The sequence below is a fragment of the Phodopus roborovskii genome, unplaced genomic scaffold (assembly GCF_943737965.1).
Source record: "Phodopus roborovskii unplaced genomic scaffold, PHOROB, whole genome shotgun sequence".
NCBI lineage: Eukaryota > Metazoa > Chordata > Mammalia > Rodentia > Cricetidae > Phodopus > Phodopus roborovskii.
The window spans coordinates 3,174,553-3,180,752 of NW_026126603.1; the positions used below are offsets into that span (position 1 = coordinate 3,174,553).

The window sequence follows — 6,200 nt, forward strand, 5'->3', positions numbered from 1 at the left end:
CTGTCATCCTCGCTGCCATTATTTTCCTGAAGATGTGTCTCCTTCCGTGCAGTAATTTAGTTCTCTAATTTCCCTTGCCTTCACTGACTTATTACCCCCACATCTCTTTCATTATCTCTGTCACATACTCTCCCTGGTAGGGAAGAAAATACACCACAAAGTCGGGCATGGTGGCACATGGCCCAGCACTCCAGAAACAAAGACGGGAGGGTTGAGAGTTCGAGACCAGTCAGGACTCAAACAGCAAGTTCCAAAGCAAGCTGAGCCACCTACTGGATACAAGGCCCTGGATTTGATTCTCTGAACTGCAAAATAAATAAACAGCATGGATGTTTTAAAGGGTTCCTTTCGTATTTTTAAAACAGAGTCTCTCTATGTGGCTCTGATTGCCCTAGAACTAGCTATATAGACCAGCTATCTCAAACTCACAGATTCCACCTGCCTATGAGTTTGAAGCATGTGATTTTATGTGTATGTTTGTGGGTATGAGTGTGTGAGTATAAATGCTCTTGAAGATGGAGTAAGGTGCCCTGGTTGCAGTTATGGATGGTTGTAAGCTGCCAGACTTGGATACAGACATGTGACCTCTGCAAAAGCAATAGGTGCTCTTAACTGCTAAACCTTCTCTCCAGCCCGTTCTTCCATTTAAAAGATTTTTTAAACAGAGCAACACAGAGACACAGATTAGAGAAGACTGAAGTACTTTTATGCCATAATGCAATAGTCAGGATTCGGTTAAGTGGTGGAGAGCTTCCTAGGTACCATTCCCAGAGGGGTCAAAGAACACTTTGTGCACACCTCAGTCTGGCCATGTTTAGGAACTTCTGTGGTGGTAGAGAGCTCTTCCAGCAGAAAGCTGCAGGCATAACCTGGGCACACCTTCTCTCTGGCAGCCCCCGCTGGCACAGCTGACCTAGAAATGACTGCTCCTTCCTCCTCCATCTTCCTTGTCCCATCCCGAGCCACTTCCAGGTCCTCTGTCATTTCATCTTTTGTCTGGTTCAAATATAATCTTCTTTTATTTCCCCGAACTTTTGACCTCTGCCAGCATCCTTTTACCTCTGGTCTTTGGCAACCTGCCTCAGTGTGTTTTATCTGCCCTTGGTCACACTGAAATCTTTGCCTAGGGACAAGTGGAGTGACTAGTTTTCACTGATTCTTGGCCATAGCTGGGCTACTGTCTTCCTTTATTTACAAATCTCCCTCTAGGGCCAGTGAGCTGGCTCAGCCAGTAAGAGCACTTGCAGCAGAAGCCTAAGTTCAATTCCTAGAACTCATATAAAGGTGATAGAAGAGAAAGGGCTCTATCAAACTCCTCCCACCGCTGTACCCGAGGCTCATTCCCTTAGCTGACACTGCAGCCCCTTCAGTACTGAACCACACAGTCCTGGCCATTTGCTTTCTCATTTAAGATGTAAATCGGTCATTTCCTGTCCAACTCAATGGGGTGCAATTGTGAAATTAAGAGATCCCCACTTTTATCCTCCAATTTGAACGTATGTCAGGAATTTTCCAATTCTGCCATCTAACAATGTACCTTTTCTAGGAAATCTAAATTTCATAGTGTGTCTTTGGGGATTAGGGTCAAGATTTTGTCCTCACAAAATTCCTGTTGTAGAATATTTTTCAGATGACAAAATATCCATTTTAAGTGGCCAATGACCTGTTTTCATCAGATCAGCCAACAACTTGTATTTCATTCAGGTGAGTTTTCCTTTTTTTATCTTTGGGGAAATTAATAATAATAACAACAATAACAGTATCACATGAAGCCTTGGCACATCTCAATAAATATCATTTTTCCTTCTTTTCTCACATCTCATGTCATCCTAACTATCCTCCGCACTTTACTGTTTTATAGTTTATTATTTTGTCTCTAGTCTGTGACTCATTAGAAAAACATTATCCCCTGATCCCTTCTGCAAACATAAAAATCTGTCACTTATCTAGTCAACAGGCACCTGGAGCAGGGACTGGAAAGAAATGGAAGAGTTTGTGTGTCAAACGCATAGAAAAACACAAATTTATTTAGTGCATTATAAGAGCACACAGGCAAGGGCAGTAATAGAAGCAACCATCCACCATGGATAGTGAGGTCCCATCATGCAATGCTTGCCATGCAAATGAGGGCAGCCCTGACTGGTTGTTGTTTTTCTTCCTGCAGGTAGGTTTACAGACAGAAAGAAGCTCTGATGTACCTAAGATGGTGGTTTTCCTGGGGGGGGGGGGGGGGAATGTATGACTACCACTGACTAATATATTTTGGAATAGTTAGTTTTATCTTTCAACGGAAGAAAAGGTAGAAAGAGACAAAGGGGACGAAACTGCAAAGCCAGATCAGATTACACTGGATCTGTAAGTGTCAAACGCATACTTTTCCCTCCTTGCTGATGAGACCAGAAATCAGATACCTCAGGCAAGGTTTCGGAGTTTGAGGGAAACCTGGCTTTCTGCCTTCAGAGTTATGTCACTTTCCACCACCCTAACCAAAGCAATTGCTAGTGTCTTCAATATCAACTTACGGAGTGCCTAAAGCACTGTTTCCCTCCTGCCAAACAGCTCTTTCCTTGCAGTCTATGCCTGAGCTGGTCCTTTAGAAGCAAGCAATTCTGATTTTTATAATTAACTTTTAATTTGTTTCTAAGGGACTCCAAGGGCTCATGATCCAAAACTGTTGCCATAGGACTTAAAAGGGGTTGTCCAGTTTTGTTTTGTCTTTGAAACAACCAAGGGACAATTAAGATTAAAGGATATGTACATAAGGCTTCTAAGATTCCCAGAATTGGAGTGGTTTTAAACTCAGAGCAAGTCGGCAGATGACAGTCAGGGTAAGTCTGCTAGCAGCAATAGAAAGACCTGCAGAGGGCATGGCCCCTCACGCCCTGACTCAGAAAAGGTGGCCCCCACAAATCACTCACGAGAAGTGGTCTTGATGCAAAAGCATGAGGTCTTTTATATATATTCTTTCGCTAGGGTTTCTGGGTAGTGTGACAAGCCCATGCTTAGCCCAGGAAGTCTGCGTTCGCTAGGGCTCCTGGGTAGTGTGGCATGCCTCATTTTCTGTTCTCATTCACTCATAGGTGCTGTCCGTAAACCTGCCCTGTTGTAAACAGTCAAGAATGACCTTTTGCCTACTCACTGGTAGGGGGCAGAGTCTAGGGAGAATTAGGCTAAATTTTTCCATCCTTACACAATCAAAGCCTGCTGTCCAACACAACATGGGGAGGCCTAGGTAACCCTGGCCCTTTAAACTTAACATTGTCATGGATGGCGTGGACATAGGAAGCAATAAGACTGAATAGTAAGGACCAGAAGGAGAGGTGTTCCTTTGATGGTAAAGTGCTTGCCTAGCATGTCCAAGACCCTGGGTTTGATCCTTAGCACTGCTAAATAAAGAAATTAAAATGAGATTATTATCATCATCAGTCCAGGGTTCCAGACTTCACTGCTCTGCCAGGAGCTGACTTGAGCATGTCTAGAACAAAGGACAGCCAGGCTGCTAGTGGTGACACCTTTAATCCCAGCACTGGGGAGGCAGAGGCAGGCAATCACTGTGTTTGAGGCCAGCCAGCCTGCTCTACAAAATAAATTCCAGGACAGCCAGGGCCACTCAGAGAAACTGTGTCTTGAAAACCGAGAAAGAGAGAGAGAGAGAGAGAGAGAGAGTGAGAGAGAGAGAGGAGGGAGAGAGAGGGGGGGGAGAGAGAGAGCAGAGAGCAGAGGACTGTATTAAGGAATGTGACCACAGCAGGGCCCCAGGAAAAGGGAATAACATGAACACTTGAACAGCAGGGGAAACCCAACATCGTCTCCATTTTGGACAGGAAAATTTGAGCTGAGTTGAATCTTAAACACTGGCCCAATATTATTATTAGTAATAATAATAATAATAATAATAATAGACAAATAGGGCATTGAGCAAACACAAATCTTGTATGCTTTAAAGGAAGATACCCCCCAAAAAAATGTAAAGATAGCTCATCAAAAGGGGAAAATATCTGAAAATCATATATACCATGTAAGTGCAGTGTCCAGGACACATGAAAGAAATTCTTACTACCCAACTCTAAGAAGTCAATTAATAATTTTTTAAAAATAGGCAGAGGGAGAGATGCCAGAGCAGTTAAGACCACTGATTGCTTTTCCTCAAGACCAGGGTTCAATTCCCAGCTTCCCCATGGCAGCTAACAACTGTAACTCTAGTCCCAGTGAGTTTGACACCTTCTTCTGGCCTACATTTATTCAAGTGGCATCCAAACATATATGCAGGCAAAACACTCATACACATAAAATAAAACCTTGAAAAAAATTTTAAATATCATTTCTCCAAAAAAGATACACAAATGGCCAATAGGCCCATGACAGAGCTTAGCATCATTAGTTAGTAGAAAAATGCAAATTAAAGCCACAGCAAGGCCCACTTCACTCCTACTAAAGGCTAGAATAAAAACCATAGACCATAACAACTGCTGCTGAGGTGTTGTGAGGAGTATGATTTTCCTCCCACCGCTGGTCTTGTCCCGCCGCTGCCAGCCCCAAATAACACACTGAGACTCTGTATTTGATATAATGCTGTTGGCCAGGTACTAGTTTCTTATTGGCTAGCTCTGTCTTAAGTATTAACTCATTTCTGTTAATCTATGTATTTCCACGTGGTCTCATCTTAGCGGGGAATAGGGCCGGTGTCTGGTGTCCCCAGTCTCTCCATCTTGACTCCTCCTTCCTCCTTCCTCTTTCCTCCTTGTCTCCTACTCCCACCTATCTTGCTTTCCTATTGGCCAACAGTGCTTTATTCATTAACCAGTATGAGAAACATATTTACAGAATGACATCATCTCCTCTTTTCTGTTTTTACCTTAACATAGGAAATTATATAACACAACAGTTATCAAATAAGTATCACAGTTAACAATATTTAGTCCATTAACATTTAGTAAGACTTAAAGAAAATATTCTATCATCTATACTCTCTTTGTGAGTCTAAAGTCTTATATGTGACTTATCTTTAATCCTAACTAAGGAAAACTATAACCATAACTATCTGTCTTCAACTCCTTCAAAGACCACAGAAGGATAGTATATAAACTCTAGAAATGACAGAGACATCTTGCCTGATCAGTCACCTGAAGTTCTTCTGTAATGTTCCATCTTCAGCCCATAGGCCATAGTGTGTCTGGCAGACTCTTCAGCAAAGTAGGAAACTTTAAACTGTCTTCTTGTATTGGCAGTTTGTCAGTCACTTTCCTCTGTGTCCTGTAGTCTGTCTGGCAGACTCTTCCACTAAGCAGAAACTCTGTAGCAATGTCCATCTTGAATCAGCAGTCACTTTTTTGTGGGTCCTGCATGTCCAGTTTATACAGCATAAAGTCAAACAGTCCAGACAAGAGCAGTATCTTGTCCAAATGGCTAATCTTGCCATATTGGAAGTAAACTTCATAGCAAGTTTCTTCAATGTCCATCTTCCTTTCTGACGCAGGTGGTGTTGCCAAGAGCAATTGTGCCTCATTGTCAAGAAAAACCCTAAACCATTTTAAATGCCATATTCTGTAGGTCTTTGAAAGGTTTGAAGAATGCCTATTTATCTTAAATACATGTCTGTATATCTAGAAATCTTAACTAACTTAACTATAAGATCTGACTATCATAGATACTATCTATAATCTGTATTGAATTATACATTACATTTCTAAACAATACCTAAACAAGAGGAGAAATATACATATCACAAAATTGACCTTAAATTGTAGCAATAAATGGAAATCCATTCCAAAACAAAGTAATCATAGCTATATCATAATCCCCTTTTTACCTTTAAAAAGACATTGGTTGTGATCATTAACCATTTATAACCAACCCCATTTAAATGAAAATAAACATTTATAAACAATATTTGGGAATTCGGGCGTCGTTCTTTCCAAACTACTTCCTGCTGGTAAGGGGCGCTGTCATGGGGGATTCTAAGAAGATGAAGAAATCCTGGCTGTAGTCTGCAAGGCTGCCTTGTCCCAGCTGTTTTGAATGTAGGATCACCTGGTACTTTGTTTCAGGGGGTCTGGCTTGCTCAAACCACATTGGTCTGGAAGGAATCTATAGCTTTTCATTTTCTGTGGAAACAAAAATAGAAATCCTTTTTCCCAGTAACTTGTCCTTAGACTTAAATTTTGAAGTCCAAGTATTTTTAAAATATATAAATTGAATTA

The 6,200-nt window shown here is 41.5% G+C and overlaps 1 long non-coding RNA gene across 1 annotated transcript in view; it reads right to left on the reverse strand.

Moving 5' to 3' along the window:
- LOC127237498 (uncharacterized) overlaps nt 1–5,234 on the reverse strand; it is a 168,030-nt gene extending 162,796 nt beyond the window's left edge. The window contains exon 1 of the long non-coding RNA XR_007835855.1: nt 5,124–5,234. This is a non-coding gene — a long non-coding RNA (uncharacterized LOC127237498). The remainder of the gene's footprint in view (nt 1–5,123) is intronic.
- Nucleotides 5,235–6,200: the final 966 nt, after the last annotated feature.